General features: G+C 37.6%; 1 protein-coding gene across 3 annotated transcripts in view; it reads right to left on the bottom strand.

The window, feature by feature from the left end:
- Nucleotides 1-17,923, bottom strand: part of CTNNA1 (catenin alpha 1) — a 315,689-nt gene that overhangs the window by 66,751 nt on the left and 231,015 nt on the right. The gene's annotated exons all lie outside the window — the stretch shown is intronic.

Genomic DNA, 17,923 nt, shown 5'->3' with positions numbered 1-17,923 from the left:
ACAGCAACTTGGCCTTTACCTTGGGGATCCACTGGTGGGGACAGACACCAGCAGCACCTTACACACCATTCCTGGGAGGGATGTCCATAGGTGCTGACCATGCTGGGATCTCTAGGATCCTTACATGACCTACTCTACCCTACTCTGAGACACCAGCTCAGCAAATATGGATAGGGAAAAGGAAGGTAAGATTTTTAAGTAGTATCCTTGCTTGCAATGAACATCCCCAGGATAAGATGCTATGCCTGGGCAGCATGTTGGGGCAGGGGGCGGAGTGTGTATGCAAAAAGTGCCCTGGTCTCAAGGAATTGACTGCCAGGAGCTGCCACAATTGACAGGATGCACCTACTACTTCTCAGGCCCAGAGCAGTGCAGCAGGACCCCATGGGCAGGAAGAAACAAGGCCACCCCTTTCACCCACGGATGAGGGGATCAGAGAGGCTAAGAGAGCTATCACACCAGGAATCTCAGCACTAACAAGGGCAGAGGCAGGAACCACAGCACAAAATTTTACAGTCAAACTCATCATGTATGCACTAGAGGGCACAGGTGATGGTGGCTTCAAATTGAACACAGAACCGAATTCCTATACTTTATGGAGTTAAAAGAGCTTATTAACCTAATTCTAGTACATTTAAATCTTGACAATCCCATGTAAAGCTACATTTCATTTATCAGTTATTTTAATTAGTTATTTTAATTATTTTGCCTGTATGCCACAGCATTCTCAGGTTCCCACTCAAATTTATAATAGATTTCTTCAAGGTCTGTTTCAAGTGGTTTTTTTTTTTCCCTCTCTTTAAATATATCTAACCAGCTGGATACTCAAATCTCCCTTAGACAAAATGTACTACAAATTGTCTTTCACAAAGAGAGAAGAGAAAGAGAGGTGAAAAATCATAGCTATTCCAAACATTGCGCCTCCTTAGCATGAGTCCCTCCTCACTAGCCAAAGTTTTGGGAACACTCTTTAGGGACACATGTTGAGCCCCCTTCCCCTATCCACAGGGGACATTAAAGAGGAAGAAATTTCCAAAGGCAAGTACAGTGAGGCACCCTATTCAGCAAAGTCTGCAATCTGAACATAAACCATCCTTTATACATGGAGGCCCAAGAGCAAAGCCCAGCACATGGCCTCCCAACTCAGGACCTCCCACCAAAAACCCAACATGAAGGAGAATCTCTGAACAATTTGCCTGAAAGCAAGGGCCAATAACCCTACCACCACCCTTAGACAGAAGATGACTCTTCCCTCACTTGAGAACCAGTTTTTAAAACTGTAGCCCCAGAGACAAACCCAAAGCAGTTTTACAACTTTCATCAAGACACTTTACCAAAAACTATGGTAGAGAGATGTAAAAATGTCCTAACTTCACTTACTGACTCTCCATTCAAAATTGTGTTCAGAGCACAAGAACTCCATGTTTAGGCTGTGGTATTTGTACAAAAAATTCACATGTGCACATGCACATATTTATACACAAATACACATACACATATGTGTATAACTTAAATATATATGTAAAGCCTCTAGGTTGCTTCTTTTGAAAAATTAGACAAAAACTATACAGCCATTGATATCAGCCCACCTGCTTCATCACCATGAGAAGCAAAAAAGTTCCTCTTGAGATAGACGAAAATATTTCCTATGGGCTAGCTACCAAATACATAGAGGGCAAATGCTCAGCACCTTAAACCTTTGAAAACTATCATTTTATATGACCTACTTCTATGAAGTCAAGGAAACATAGCGTAATACACTCATATGTACTAAATGTTTTAAATAAGGATATGAAAAGATCAGAAGCAGGGATTCTTAACTCTAAGGGTCCAGGATATGTTTTATGGAATGCAAGAACATCCTGAAATTACAACGCAAGTATTTTATGTATGTCTAAATATTTCACCAGATTCTAAAGAGTTGTGGTAACTTATTAAAAAAAAAAAAAAAAAGCCCTAGTAGAATAATGAAATAGTTATTTCTAGTATACACTAATTTGGCATTGATCTTCCTGGTGGCTAAGACAAAGAACAAAACCAACAGCTTTCATCTGATAAAAGAAGCACACTGGTTTACTTGGGGGGTAGAGACACTTAAGTGCAAAGCCCTGTGAATTACTTATAAAATAGAGCTGGTTGTAGGAACAGTAAGAAAAAATGTCAGACAATATCTCCAAGGAGGTTATGAAGAACAGGCAGACTTGTTCTTCACGTAAATCCTTTAAAAAGTTAAGAGTAAGAAGCCTACGCAAGCATGTTGCATGCTTTGTGGTGACCCAAGGGTGAAGCCTATAAAGTCAGCAAGATTGAATATGCACCTACTTGGGTCAGCAGTTCATGTTTCCTCTTTATCACATCCCTGGGACCAACTACAGTGTTCCATCACCTAAGAGATACCCAGTGAATATTTGCTCCATTACAAGTCTTCTAGATGAGTACAACTTAAAATTTAAAAATCTTTTAACTACATCATGAATGAAAAGAAGCACATTCCATGCATAATCTCTAGTTGTGCTGATGATAATCCTAAGTGTTCTCTTTGGGTAAAAATCTTTAAGATGACAACTAATTTTCTAAGAAAGAAAGCATTTAAAAAGATAAAGCATTCACTGGTCTGATAACTGTCAGAAATTTAACTGTCCCTTTAAAATTTAACTCATTCTATAACTATTAGAACAAACACCTAGATTTCAACAGGAATAAAGAGCACAGTGATTAAGAGACCTACTCCACACTTGTACCTGTGACTGTGGACAAGTCCTTCAACCTCACTGTGCCTTAAGCTTCTCATCCCTAACATGGAATTAATAGTAGTAACAACCAAAGGGAAATTTAATCCACGTAAAGTACGGAGAACAGGCTGCAACACCGTAAAGGTTCAATAAATGCTTGCTCTTTTTTAACTGCAGTATGTGGAGAACTAGTTGCAACAGATCCATCAAGTAGAGAATATAATCACATTAAAAACATGTTAGACCTCAGCATTAGTTCATGAAACTCTACTTTGTAGACTAACTTCCCTCACTAAATTAATGTGTAGTATCCAAAATGAAGACTGATAATGAGCAACAGCCTTTAATAAGACAATAGACTGGATACACTTCTTGTATCTAGCATTGATATAAAACTAACCACATTATTTCACAGTCAAGTAATCTGCTTTATAAAATGCATTATAATATTACACATGACATTACTTTGGCTTTATGAATTAAGGCTAAATTTCAAAAGATAAAATCCTTATTTCCAAAATTCCTTCGGAGTAAGGCAGTTACTTAAAATCCAGTGATGTCTTTTTGTCCTTGTTCAATAAAACTATATGTGACAACATATATTTTACCCATTATCATAAACAGAAACTATTTTTCAAAAGAAATAAGAAATAATCTCATTGATATCTCAGCTTCTGACAATTTTAGGACAAAATACATGGCTGAGGATTAAAGATCACAATTATGTTTTTGTTTTGTTTTGTTTTTTTGCTTAGAAGATAAATGCACTTTAAGTCTACCACATCTAATTTTGGAAGAGGTCCATCCAACCATGGCAGATTTGGTTTCTCGGCAGATTTGCCAGAATTATTGATATGAAGGGAAGTATGAAAATTAAAAAGCACAAAGATAACCTATCAGTTCAGTGCATATATGAAGGTTATGTTTCATGATTGCTGATGATCCTCCACATTACCAAAATATTAAATATAAAGCTTGCTCAGAATTAACCTGTCTGAATGAATACACACATTGAGTCTACCAAATTTTTTAAGACAAGAACTTCTTTTGATTGTTTTTCCAAGATCATGGTCCAGTTTACCCAGCAAGGAAAAAGACTTTATCTCCTCCTTCATTCACAACTTTTCTCCATCTTCCCACATCTCTTGAAACTGGGCTTGTTTTTTGATCCTCAGTTACCAGCACATTTACAAGCTCTTCCCATACCTGATTCTCCAAGGAAATTCCAAGGAAAAGCACCTTACTGAGCAGAAACCATTCAGCTGCGGTATATCCAAAGCTGAGCACAAACCTTCTTTAAAACTACCTGTAGGGCGCCTGGGTGGCTCAGTCGTTAAGCGTCTGCCTTCGGCTCAGGTCGCAATCCCAGGGTCCTGGGATCCAGCCCCACATCGGGCTCCCTGCTCAGCAGGGAGCCTGCTTCTCCCTCTCCTACTCTCTCTGCTTGTGTTCCCTCTCTCGCTGTGTTTCTGTCAAATGAATAAATAAAATCTTTAAAAAATAAAAAAAAATAAAACTACCTGTAATTTTTTTTTTTTTTTTGAGAGAGAGAGAGAGAGAGAGCACGCGCATGCATCATGAGGAGGTGGGGGAGAAGGAAGGGGTGGATATCAAGCAGACTCCATGCCGAGCATGGATCCCAAAACAGGGCTTGATCCCATGACCCTGAGATCACAACCTGAGCCAAAACCAAGAGTCAGACAGTTAATTGACTGCGCCACCGATGTGCCCCAGAAATACTTGTAATTTTAAAGATACTCCTTGACTCCACAAAACTAAGTAACTATCAGCTGCAAAATGATCCCCACAATTAGGGAGACACTAACAGAAACACAATCACTCACCTGAGTTGTCCTCAGTTTACCTTTCCCTTTGAATAAGATTCAAGTATCAAATAATGTTTATTCATTTTTTTTTTACTTTCAAAAGACCAGAAATACAGTCATTTAAGAAAAGTACCATTTTTGCATTAATAATTAGCATTCACCCTAGCTCTGTGACCAAATAAAATCCCCAACACCCTTCACATCTTTAATATGAATAGTTATTTTACTGGTTTTATTTGGGGGTGGGGAATGTGTCTTGGGCAAAGAAGATATGGTTACACAGGACATGGTTGTGAAATTTTCAGAAATGTAGAATTCTTGGGGTAATGACAGGCCATAATCCTTACTTCCCTCATCTATGCTGTAAAATTTTTTTTTTTGTCAGGATTCCATAAAACTGGCCACAAAAATACTGATCTTTCATGTGTAAGTACTTTTGAGAGTTTTTGCTCTCCATAGGGAAAAAGACATGAGCATGAGGCACTGGTAATACTAGGACTACTCATGCTAGGACTGCTGCACGTGGCACACACTAACAACTGTGCTGACAAGTGACCCTGATGGTGCTACTCCTCTCTTAGCAACCTCCCTAACTTTCCCTGGAAGTTCACGAGGAAAAAAAATAACAGCAGTGAGAAAGCAAGGGAAAAGGATCTACCACCCTCAACACACTCTTGTAGGCATCTAGAACACTGCTGTTATCACATCTCCCTCTTCTCTCCTGACAACCCGTTTTAGACCAATGTGTGCAGAGCTGCTCTCTGACACTTGCCTTCATCTTCCAACAACTAGAGCTCATTTTATTACTGTGTTAAAACTGCCAGTCTAACATTTATCTATTACTCTCCATGAAAACCTAACAGCAGGTGGTCAAGCATTCTCTCCCTTTTGAAGCAATGTTTCTGAGGTGTCAAAAAAATATCACAATGCATAAGTGCTATCACCCATTTTGTGCTCACTTAAATTTAGATGTGAGATGAATTACAGATAAAATGTGAAGAACCAAACAAACCATAGTTTATCTAAAGTATACCTAGTTGACATTCCCAAAGGCATCACCGTAAGTTATTACAAAAACTATTAAACATATTTCCATAAAAAACACAAATCTACTAGCCTCCGAAAACATATAAATAGTATTTTGAAAATCTCACCTTTTAAATATTTTATGTCAATTTTTAAACACACACACCCTCAGTTTAAAATGAAGGCAGGGTGGCCTGGGGATTAGATAAAACCCATGAAAGGCTAGCTGCTTTATCCTGTTATCAACTAACATTTAAACTAATTGAATTCCAAGCCTTGGTATCAACTGGAATGGACATTATTTGGGAAGGGGAAAGATGGGAAAGATTAAGATTCAGTTTTTGACATACTAAAATCAAAATGTTTATTAGCCTTTCAAGTAAAGATGACAAGTCCAAGGTAGAGATCTAGACTGGAAATATACATTTTGAAGTCATCATAGTAAACATGGGTATTTAAAGTCACAGAACTGATTGAGATTACCAGGGGAATGAGAGTAGATGGAGAAAAGATTCACAGGAACACACCTTCCTCCTATATCAGTCTGTGGCATATTTAAACAATATCTATCAAATGGCAGTCAACAAAAAAAGGATGAGTTTCAAGGGCAGCATCCCCTCAACATCAAAGCCACTTGAGCAAAGAATGTTCTATTGGAAATAAATGGGAATTGGGTCAGCTTAATTCAGGAAAATGATCTTAAACATTACCCATCTAGAAACTGTTCCAAATAAAGGTCTGCACATACACTGTTTTAGAAGTGAGAATGATTACTACCGTAACAAGTTCATCATTCATGGAACCTCTGAGTATGTACTCCACGCCAAGTAGGTGCTAGATATGGCCCTGCCCTCCATAAGGTCAGTGCGGTAAACTAAAGAACCAAAGATCATGGGACAATCAGAAAAGCAGGTTTTAATTTGGGGAGCAAAGGTACAGCTAGCTCATGTACTTGAACTATAAGACAGTCAAATATTCACTAAAAAGATAACCATATCTATCTCTAATAGTGGTTTGGATTACAAAGTGTGTGTGCTGATAAAAACTAATCAAATAGTACACTTAAATTCTGTACATTTCATTGTGTATAAAATTTTCCATAAAAAACTGAACTCCAGTTAATGATAAGCATGCTGCAGTGTTTAGAGGTGAAGTATACAAGCGTCTGCAAACTTATTTTAAAATACATCCAAACAGGGCGCCTGGGTGGCTCAGATGGTTAAGCATCTGCCTTCAGCTCAGGTCATGATCCCGGGGTCCTGGGATCAAGTCCCGCATCGGGCTCCCTGATCCTTGGGAGCCTACTTCTCCCTCTGCTTCTCTCTCTCTCCCTCTGTCTCTCATGAATAAATAAAAAATCTTTAAAAAAAAAAAAAAATACATCCAAACAATAAGATGGACACAGGAATAGATAAATATGTGATAAAGCATCTAACAAAATGTTAACCACAAAATCTAGGAAATGGGTGTATGGGTGTGTGTGTGTGTGTATGTGTGTGTGTGTGTGTGTGTAAATATATATGTATACATACACATATATGAGTGTTCACTGGACAATTCTTCCAGCTTCTATGTATGAAAATTTTCTTTGTTGGGAGGAAAGGAAAATATATACTTACAATTGTAATTTAGGGTATTGACAATCTACACACTATTTCTCTCAATCAGACCAACAGTGTTACATGATGGTTAATACCTTAGACTCTGGAGTCAGACTAGGTTCAGAATATAGCACACCCACTTGCTACCTGTAAGACCTTGAGCAAGTCATTTATGCCTTAATGGTACATAACTCATGCTCTGAAGATTAAATGGGACGCTTCCTGGCATACAGTAATTGCTAAAGCATAAGCTGTATTATGAAGATGATGATGATTACGAAGTTATTTTTAAATATTTCAACAAGTACTACTTCAACTTTCACTATGAGATAAAACAATATTCAACAAAGAGCTAATAAAAGAGAATCAGCCCAAAACTGTGAATTGGACAGTGCTACTTAGATTACTGATATTCACAGAACAGGGCAGGCAATGAAGAATGTAGTGGAAAAGGAGGCTTTAACCCTGCTACAGCAAGTATCCCACAGGATTTCAATATGGTTAGGTGCAGGGGTAGCCAGAACCACCAATCTGACAGATACTACCAGTAAGTGCAGCTGAAGTGAACCAAGCAAAGTGACAGGGGGACTCTGGGACCGGACAGGGTGTATAGATTTAACACGGTCAGCAAAAGCTGCCATTCCGGATCTCTGGAGATGGCTGGGACACAATGATGGAAGCAATGATTTAGAAAAATGTGTTCTGGCAATTCTCCTTGTTTTGCTGAGAAAAACAAAACCCAGAACTTTGACTATCAAAAAGGGCTGCTAAGGAAGAAGGAGAAGGGAAACAGATTTACTTAAAGGACAGGCAAAAGGTAAGAACCAATGGTCAGCGGAGAAAGAACAAATGCCTCTCTCGAAGAGCCTTGCTCAAGAGAAATAGCAGATTAGGGTATGAGGGGGAAAAGGATTTAAGAAATCATTTATTCAATAAGATGCACTAAATAAAAACAGCCTTCGGGTTCTAATATTAATCTCGAAGTTTCACAATTAATCTCCAATCTAAAACTATTTTCTGAAAAGATAGCTTTCTCCACATTTTCAATTTGCAGCTTTTTTCCCCCAAGTGTCAATAAGGACTTCCTCTTATGAATTAGACACAGAAAAGGCAGGACAGGTTTCTTCTTTTTAAGTATGAAGCAAAGCTCTTGCTAGGGTCCCATTCATTCTAGTAAAACCTACCCCTTTTTCCCACTCTTAATCATGGACTATTAACATTTTTGCAAGATAAAGTTTTAAACTTTTAGAACAATCATTTCTGACTCCCTAATGGGGTGCAAATACTAAACAGAAACACAGGAGCACAGTGTAGTGACAACCTGTTAATTTTACTCCCTCCTATACTACAAAAGAATCTTATTATAAGGTTTAATTTGTTACTTTCATATGTAAAGGTTCATTAATGGCTTCACCTCAGTGGAACTGCTGTTTTTGTTAAAAACTAAGTGGTGTGGCTTCCAATACAATCTTAATAAAGGCCCAAACTGTTTTCAACCTCCCATCTTAATAACAGAAATTGAAGATGAAACATGACATCTTAAGGGTTACACTTCACAACAAACAACCAGTTTCAGTATTTCAGAATCCCTTCATTCCCCACCCAGATTTAACTCTATCATGTTTTTCGTTCCCTCCCCATAATCAAATAGTTTATTCTTTTTTTTTTTTTAAAGATTTTATTAATTTAATTGACAGAGAGAGACAGCAAGAGAGGGAACACAAGCAGGGGGAGTGGGAGAGGGAGAAGCAGGCTTCCCGCAGAGCCGGGAGCCCGATGCGGGGGCTCGATCCCAGGACCCCGGGATCATGACCCGAGCCGAAGGCAGACACTTAACGACTGAGCCACCCAGGCGCCCCTTCTTCTTATTTAGAAATATTCTTTCAGAAATCGTAATTATGAAAGCTCTTCAATATGTCTCAAATATGAACATACACTTCTTTTTTTCTCCACATTGATACTATAATCAAGACTAGCTAATAAATTTCTCCACTTGGGCAAACCATGGGAACTACCAGATACGCAGACTTTTTCCAAGACTCAACAGTTTCACATTAATTTTGATTTAACAAAAGTTGGGGAAAACTCAAATGGGGAGAACCTACCAGAAATCAACTCTTGTTGCTTTTTTCCCAGCTCTTCCTTTTCATAAGAAAAGGGACACGCTGTTCTCTCTGCTAAGAGAGTGACAGAATGGAGACCGTGTCTCACCAACCAAACACTATATGGAAGTGTTGATGCTCCGCACACCTCCAGGGAACTGTCCAAAACTAAAAAACCACTGGTAAAACAGTGTTCTAAGTTTAAAAAAAGATTAAAACTCAACAACATACAAATCTTTAGGAAACAGGCAGAAAAACAATGTTTTACCCAGTATGCGTTGGATGTTTCTGTCATTGCTATTACAAAGGCATTTACTGGTAAATATTGCAATTTCCTGCATCCACAGTAATATTTATATATAGGAACTATATATAAGTGCTGGCTCGTTACCTTCCTTGGTTTAAACATGAAGGTTAAAAAGCTAGTAACAGGTTTGTTCTTTGTAGGGACCAGTTTTGGTCTTCACATTCAAAAATCCCAATGTATTTTCTCTATGAAACTGAAATTATCTGTCAAGGGTTACAACTGGTACTTAAAATTCTGCAGGAAACAGTGAAAATACATTGTCAGTACTGTGGAGAAATCAAAGTGTATATCCCACATGGTAAGAAATCCCTTTCCATACAGGATGACATTATTAAAAAGCCATTACCTCTTCTAATGAATAGCACCTATACAGTATAAGGAAGGATAAGATGCTATCACAATAAATTAGACGAAAACTGGAAAAATGTCTACAAAAAGGCTCCAGGGGCTTTTTTTTTCCTAATAGAGGGATCTAGTGGATTCAAATCAATTCTGCTCTTAAAAATCCTTTACTGTTTTCACTGTACCCCAAAATGTCTATATTTTACACTACTGCAGTTGGAGGAGTTTGTCAAACCATTCTTTCTTTCTCTTCTTCCACTTAAGCTTCTCTTCAGTGATGCTTGGAAGCCCATTCATTCATCCTTTCATTGTCTTTCCTTACTTGGGCGCTCTCGAGCATTTACACTTTTCACTTAAGCCTATGTAAAAGAGTGTGTGTACAGGCACAAGTACATGTGTTCAGTTAGGGAAAAATGGAAGCAAAAAGACCCGAGATCAAGACAAAACAGCCTCTATTTATTTCACAGAGAAAGCCATTATTTAGCTCATTTCTTGTCAAAGATTTTCTTTTTTAACTTTAGCTCCTCCCTCTAAATTCGAGTCTTGTACCGGCCATTTTTACTTGATTAGAAAAAGAACCTCTCACTTGAATATGTGTACCGTCACATTCAATGCTCGCATTCAGAAACTTGTATATCTATAAATAAACTGCAGATATCCACACAAATTTTGCAGATGCGGGTAAAAATAAAAACAAAATAAATATTCTTAAAACTATTTACAAGTATAAAAATCCTGCAGATGTGATGTCAATGAGAATTGTGAAAGGCAGGTTTATCATATTTTGCTATAGAAAGAAAGGCTCTGAAAACCATCACTACACCAGTTCCCTGACTGGTTGTCTTCCATCCATCCAGGTCAAATAAATTTTTATCCTCAACAATTAAAATGGCCTGTATGAAAAGAATTTTTATGAAAACTAAAAGTTCAAAGTCAGGCAATTAATTACTACCTTGTATTCAACCATGAAATCTTTACAAAGGAATCTGTATTCACAATATGCTGATTTACAGGAAACTCTCATTTGAAATGTGAAAATTCCTTCCTAGAACCACTGAGTTCAACAGTCCTTTCTCCTTTTTTGTACTATTTCTGTATGTGTTTCATACACACACACAGCCACAGCATATTCCTTCTGAGTATTTTTGTTCCAATTTTTTTTTTTTTAATTTTATTTGAGAGAGAGCAAGTGCACAGGGGAGGGGCAGGCTATGCAGGGTTCAATCCCATCCCTATTTTCTTAAGCAAGGATTGGAAATATGTCTTTGCTGTACAGGTATGTTACACAGGTATGGGATTAAGATTTCTTTACTAAAGAGTAACCACCAATGTAGGCTTCTAAGTCTCAGGCAGTAGCTATTAATGCAAATTAATTCCTGACCTAATAAAAGTGATTGAGCACAGGGACACCTGGGTGGCTCAGTCAGTTAAGCATCTCCCTTTAGCTCAGGTCATGATCCCCAGGTCCTGGGATCAAGCCCTACATGGGGCTCCCTGCTCTGCGGGGAGTGAGTGTGCTTCTTCCTCTCCCTCTGCCGCTCCCCCTGCCTGTGTGCTCACACTCTCTCTCTCTCAAATAAACAATAACCTTAAAAAAAAAAAAAAGGAAAGTCCCTATCCAAATGGAAGAAATACTAAGTTGGAGCACTAACCTCACACCAGGCAGATGAAAGATTGTGACGTTATTTGTACTGTGCCAATTTAGCTAATTTGGAACTACGTTTCCCAGAAGCCCCTTCCCTACATAGTTCCATGTCAGACTGGACCACATGAGACATCCTTGCATGAGATTTGGAAGGCAAAAATGAAACAGCAACCATCTTTCTTATGCTGGGAAGGTTGGTGCAGGTACAACGCACTAACGTTGTAGCTTTGGCTGGCTCGTTTTGTTAGCATAGGGCAAAAATCAAAACCACAACTCCTACAGGATTTTCTCCTTCAGCTTTGCTGACTTCTAGGTCAGGTGCATATCTAAATTTGTAATAAAGGAAGCCATCTTCTTCAGGAAATCTCTATCATCAGAGTTGGAGGCATAGATGTAATAAGAGGTCAATATGAGTTCCAGACTGTCCTCATGAGGCCCAGCTCATGTTCCAGAATGACCCTGTTTCACATGTATTAGCTTTTCTTACAGACTGCATGCCCTGCTCACCTCTGGCTCCAGCACCAGATATAAAAGCAAAAGCCTCAAACAAACTATTTAATCTGCTCCCATGATTGCATAATGTCAAATCTCTATAATAAATTCCTTAGGTCTTTCATAGTTGCTCTACTTCTGTGAATGACCCCTACGTGACACAAAGATGTGTGTGTGTGTGTGTGTGTGTGTGTGTGTGTGTGTGTGTGTAATTAATCCAAGTTGGGAAAGGAATCTGTACCCTACAAAATCCCCTAGCCACAAAAGAAAAGATAAACACATATAAATAAGAATGAAAACAAAACTCTGATATGGTGAAAAGGGGGGAAAAAAAAGGAAGAAAGTCATATGCAATATCAAAAGGCAAATGACAGATTTAGAAAAAATACATGCAATACAGATGGGCAGATATTAAGTTAATACCCATAATATACAAAGAGCTCTAGCAAAGAAAAAGACACATAAGTCATTAGAAAAATGAGCACAGGATATGAATAGGCAACTCACAGGAGAGCAGATCTAATGACCTGCAAGGATATAAAAAAAAAAAATTATTTCAATCCAAAAGTGGTCAGGGAAATGTAAATTAAAGTAATAATGAGCTATGACTTCATACCCATCAGATTAGAAAAATTACAACACCACCTTCTATTAGAGGATGTAAAGAAAAGGCTATTTTCTTACATTGGTGGTAGACCTACAAATAGTTTAGGCTTTTTTAGAAAATAATCTGCTAACATTTCTTCAAATGAAGATATACATGTACCATGAAACCCAGCAATTTCATAGACACAAAATAATCTATTCTTTTATTCTTCTATTCTCAACAATCTATTTCATAGAAATAAAGCAGCAAGCACAAGGCATTGCAACATTGTTCATGATATTTAAAAAAGTTTAACCAAAAGAAAAAAAAATTAACCAAATGCTCCAAGAAGAGAGAAGTTGTCAAATAATTTATGATATATCCATACCATGAAATATTAGTCAGCAATTAAAAAAATTAGAGGTAAACCAGGACAAGTCAAAGGATTTCCATGAGGTATTGTTAACAGTAAGATACCAGTTTGTAAATAATGATCTCACTTTGAACAAGTAAATAACTATGCAAAACAAAGAACAAGTAAATAACTATGCAAAACAGACAAACAAAAAAAACAAAAAAAACTATATTGGGGGTAGGGCTGTGGAGATTGGAGATCTATTACATAAGCAAAGAGAAGTATAGAGACATTCATACCTGTCTGCTCACCGGTTCTTTGGGAGTGATGAGGGAGACGGCTGTGTGGATGGAAAGGCGCTGTGTGTGTGTGTGTGGCTGTGTATAAATATTTTAAAAGGATTATCTTTGCATTTATACATTTTTGTACCATGTAGTTACACCGCTAAAAATGAAGTCTAATTTCTTATGATTATAGTATTCTGAAAGGCAATACAGGCTTTAAGAAGGAACTATAAGTGAACTATAGTAGTCATCAGATTCACTGGATCTTGGAAAGGAAGTGACAACCATCTGAAAACGGGAAAAAAGCAGAAAATGAAAGAAGAATGAAGGCAGTGGAAAAAAAGATATACAGTGAAGAAGAGTGTAGAATCACTGTCTTTGGAACACTGCCCAAGAAAAAGGAAAGAAAGTACCTCCCTGAGCTGAGTGACACATTAGAAGCAGGAAATGTTGATATGAGCTGAGGGAATTTGCCTACTGGCCCGCAACCTCACAGGCAAGGCACATATTCATGGGAATACAGAGAGGCACTATTAAAACTACTGAAATATTACAAACCCTTACACACATACACACAAACGCACGCACACACCATTACTTAAAAGGTTAATGCCAGGCCCAGAAAAGGCCTCCAGAATCCTGCTCCAGCACTGGAGCACTACTGACTGGGTTCAACAGATGTGCATACCTTGAGTACCTCCCCTGCTGAGAGACAGACCCCACAATGACATGTTCATAGTCCACCTTTACTGACAAGAAGCATAGCATTACCTCCCGTGATGAACAGCTGCCATGCTGGACAACCCCTGGATGATGGAAGACCAACAGCCCCAGGAACCCTGGGGTCAGAGATCAGGCACAACAGTGACCAGCAGGGCATGAAGAGAGGCTCAACGAGATAGAAACCCAATAAAGAAAATAAAGATGGGATTATGGGCTCTCCTCTTCTGATTATCCAAGACATGCTCTAGACAGAATATGCTGTGGAATCATCTTAAACCTAAACTTACCAAGCATGTGTCAATGGTAAGATTACATGTTTTCTACTGCCACAAGGCAGAGTACTTTTTGTGTTTATTTACTGAACAGTCTTCTTTCATCCAAGAGCACAGCATATCAATTTTTTATCAACCATATATAGCTTTAGGTAATACTCAATATCCCCTAAAATGAATGTAAAAACTCTGTGCTGGCTAAAGTTAAAGGTCCAGTATTAGTAAAGAGAAACTACTATCAGTTAACCAAAAGATATTTATTAGACGTGGTGTTTTTGGTTTTGTTTCGAATTTTTTGTAGCAGTAATAGGCAAATTTTAAATATGTAGAGGTATCACCTTTTGGACTCCAAAACCATTACTCAAAGTTAGGAAAGAACAAATGAAGGTTTTCTGGACAAAAGCCAGGGTCAGTAGTTAAAAACCAAAGGAACTGTCAGATATGCAAAACTGAAAGAGACTATAGTGGAATGACAAAACCTTCAACGTTATTATAGTGAATGAAGACTACTTTCAACCATCTGGGATGAGAAGAGGTAATGAATTATGAAGTGTAAAGAGAACTGACATTCTGGAATAAACATTTCAAAGAAGATAGTAAATACCTACTGACTATACAGATAACAGGCTAAAATGTACTATTATTAACAGTAATTATTTGTTTAATAAAAGTAACCTCAATATTACACAAAACAGTCAATAACAGAGCACAGGGGCACCTGGGTGGCTCAAAACGTCTGCCTTCGGCTCAGGTCATGATCCCAGGGTCCCGGGATCGAGCCCCGCATCAGGCTCCCTGCTCAGCAGGAAGCCTGCTTCTCCCTCTCCCACTCCCCAGTTTGTGTTCCCTCTCTCACTGTGTCTCTTTTGTCAAATAAATAAATAAAATCTTAAAAAAAAAAATAATAGAGCACATAGCCAAAAGCCTCTCAATCTAACTTGGCTGAAAAACAATTCAAACATGAAACAGAACACAATGAATACATTCCAGACATGTAAGGTTTATAGACTTCATTCCAATAAGGGACTATGAGCTGATGGCACAGTAGAAAGAACAGGAATAGAGGCCTCCAAGTTTAAATATCCAAGAAAGAAGGAAAGCAAAGACAGAAAGAAATAGCTTACTTAGGAGTAAGGAAAAGAATACAGAAGGTTTTGGAGGGCTGGGGGGAGGGGATGAATGTGGAATGAAATTCAGTGGCAGTAAGAGCAAAGTATATAATACATGGGGGGGGGAGTAGGTATCAGGAGATTATCACAATAAAGCCTATTTTTATAATCAAGTAGTATAACTCTCAATACAGACACACATACAAACCTTAACTCATGTGTATATGTGTTTGTATGTTTGTGGTGTACTTTATTGCAGCTACATAAAAGATTTCTGGAAGGAGATAGAAGAAACTATAAGAAGAGAAAGTGGATGGTGAGAGAACAGGAGTGAAAAGAAGCTTTATCTACACTCCCTAAACACTATTTTATTTTTAATTTGAACCATGTACATGCATTACCTATCTTAAGAATTAAAAAAACAACTTTTTATTGGGTACAAAGAAATAATGTACCCATAAAGATATATCAGCTCAACAAGAGATTTACCTTTTTCCAAAACAAACTATGAGAGCCAGTAAAATGAACCACTTTCCCATTACTCTTAGTTTTAGTATCATTTCTAAAGCAACTAACCATTAATCCACTGAGCAAGTTCACAAATAACGTCTGAGGGCAACTGTTCATATCTCATAAGTGAAGAGTGATGATGCCAACCAGCCCACATGCCTCACTTCTGTCAGCCCAGTTTAAATATAAAGATTTTTCCTAATTAAGATTTTTTTGTTCAGCCGTTTTTGAGTGCTAAAGAGAAAGATTATAACATAAAGGGAAAGGAACCTTCTGGACCTCACACTACCTGTTCCAGTCTTTTTATACTATACAGGCAAGGCCTAAAATTATTGTTTCTGGTTAATTATTTAACCAGCTCTACAACAGGTAAATTCTCTTAAACAATGAGCTAGTGGGTTTACTAATAAGACCACAGAAAGTCTTATTCATAACACCATTTTCCTCTAGTGCTAGAAAGATGGTTTAATAAACTACAGAGGAAATATAAACACAACTTAAATGAACAAGAAACTACATGAATAGTTAAGTATTCAAATAAAAAAATCTATTTCAAACGCAATCACCAAATAAATCTAAAATGAGTGGGAGAGAATAATGAAGAGATTTTATACAGAGATGCCTATACAAAACTCAATTCAGAGAATGAACACTGATGATCAGAGCCCCGCTTCCCCATGCCAGATAACTCAGAATTAACTATAAAGAACAATGCCAGACCCAAGCAAAATATACATTTTAATAGTACAGAGAACATATTATGAATCTGGGAATAAGGCCACAACTTCAGGCAAGACAGTTAAGACAAACAGAGAGCAAAAAAATAACCTCTGCAACACAATCAGCAGGAATGCATTTGGCTAAAAATTAATGCAGTCTTTAGACATTATTACCAGAATGCACATAAAAAAGGGATAATTCTCCAAATGTATTTGACCACTGCTGAAAGAGAAGAGGAGAGAAGGTAGATGAAGGGAAGGAAGGAATTAGCTCCTTTACTCAGCAGAATGAGAAATGTAACTACTCTAAAAAGGAAAGAAATTTGACTTCTCTAAGAAATCACTCTAAAGTAGTAAAGCAAAACAGGTAAAAGTGAAAAATAGAGAACCTGAAGGTTTAAACCATCCAAAATACTAAAATTTGTTATTACTAATACTGGTAATAGTAGCAGTAGTATTAACACCCTTTCCAATCATGCTGTTTGTATAGATAAGATCCTCATCCCCAACTGTGTTTAGGCCACAAACATTTGAAGAATTTAGGTTATTTTTCATACTCACTGCAGCTGTCAAGAACTACAACGTCACTCCACAGAAAAACCTTTGGATAAAAAAAGTTCTCTTCGTGCCATAACTAATACATATTAGTAAACATGTAGTTCAAACATCTTTGGAGGGAAAACAAAGCTTCAAATTAGGTATTCATTAAACCAGTAAGAGGACCACTAAACCGCAACTAAGAGAATTTTAAAGATAGAGAAGAGCCACATGATTTTAACACCAATCTAGTTAACATACAGTGTTATATTAGTTCCAAGTGTACAATATAGTGATTTAAATATACAGTTCCATATACTACTCCGTGCTCATCAAGATAGGTAGACTATTAATTCCCTCACCTATTTCAACCATGCACCAACCACCTCCCCTCTGGGAACTGACTTCTCTACAGTTAAGACTGTCTTTTGGTTTGTCACTTTGTTCGTTCATTTGTTTCTTAAATTACAACATGAGTGAAATCGTAAGGTATTTGTTGTTCTCTGACTTATTATGCTTAGCACTGTACTCTCTAGATCCATTCATGTTGTTGCAAATGGCAAAACTTCATTCTTTTTTTCTGGCTGAATATCATCCCATTGTATACCTGTATCACTTTTTATGCATTCATTAATCAATGAACATTTGGGCTGTCACCATAATTTGAGTACTGTAAATAATGCTGCTATATAAACATCAGGGAGCATGTATCCCTTGGAGTTAGTATTTTTGTATTCTTTGGGTAAATACCCAGT

The sequence above is a fragment of the Zalophus californianus genome, chromosome 5 (assembly GCF_009762305.2).
Source record: "Zalophus californianus isolate mZalCal1 chromosome 5, mZalCal1.pri.v2, whole genome shotgun sequence".
Classification (NCBI taxonomy): domain Eukaryota; kingdom Metazoa; phylum Chordata; class Mammalia; order Carnivora; family Otariidae; genus Zalophus; species Zalophus californianus.
Note: the sequence above shows the minus strand (reverse complement) of the source record. Positions and strands in the feature narration are given on the sequence as shown.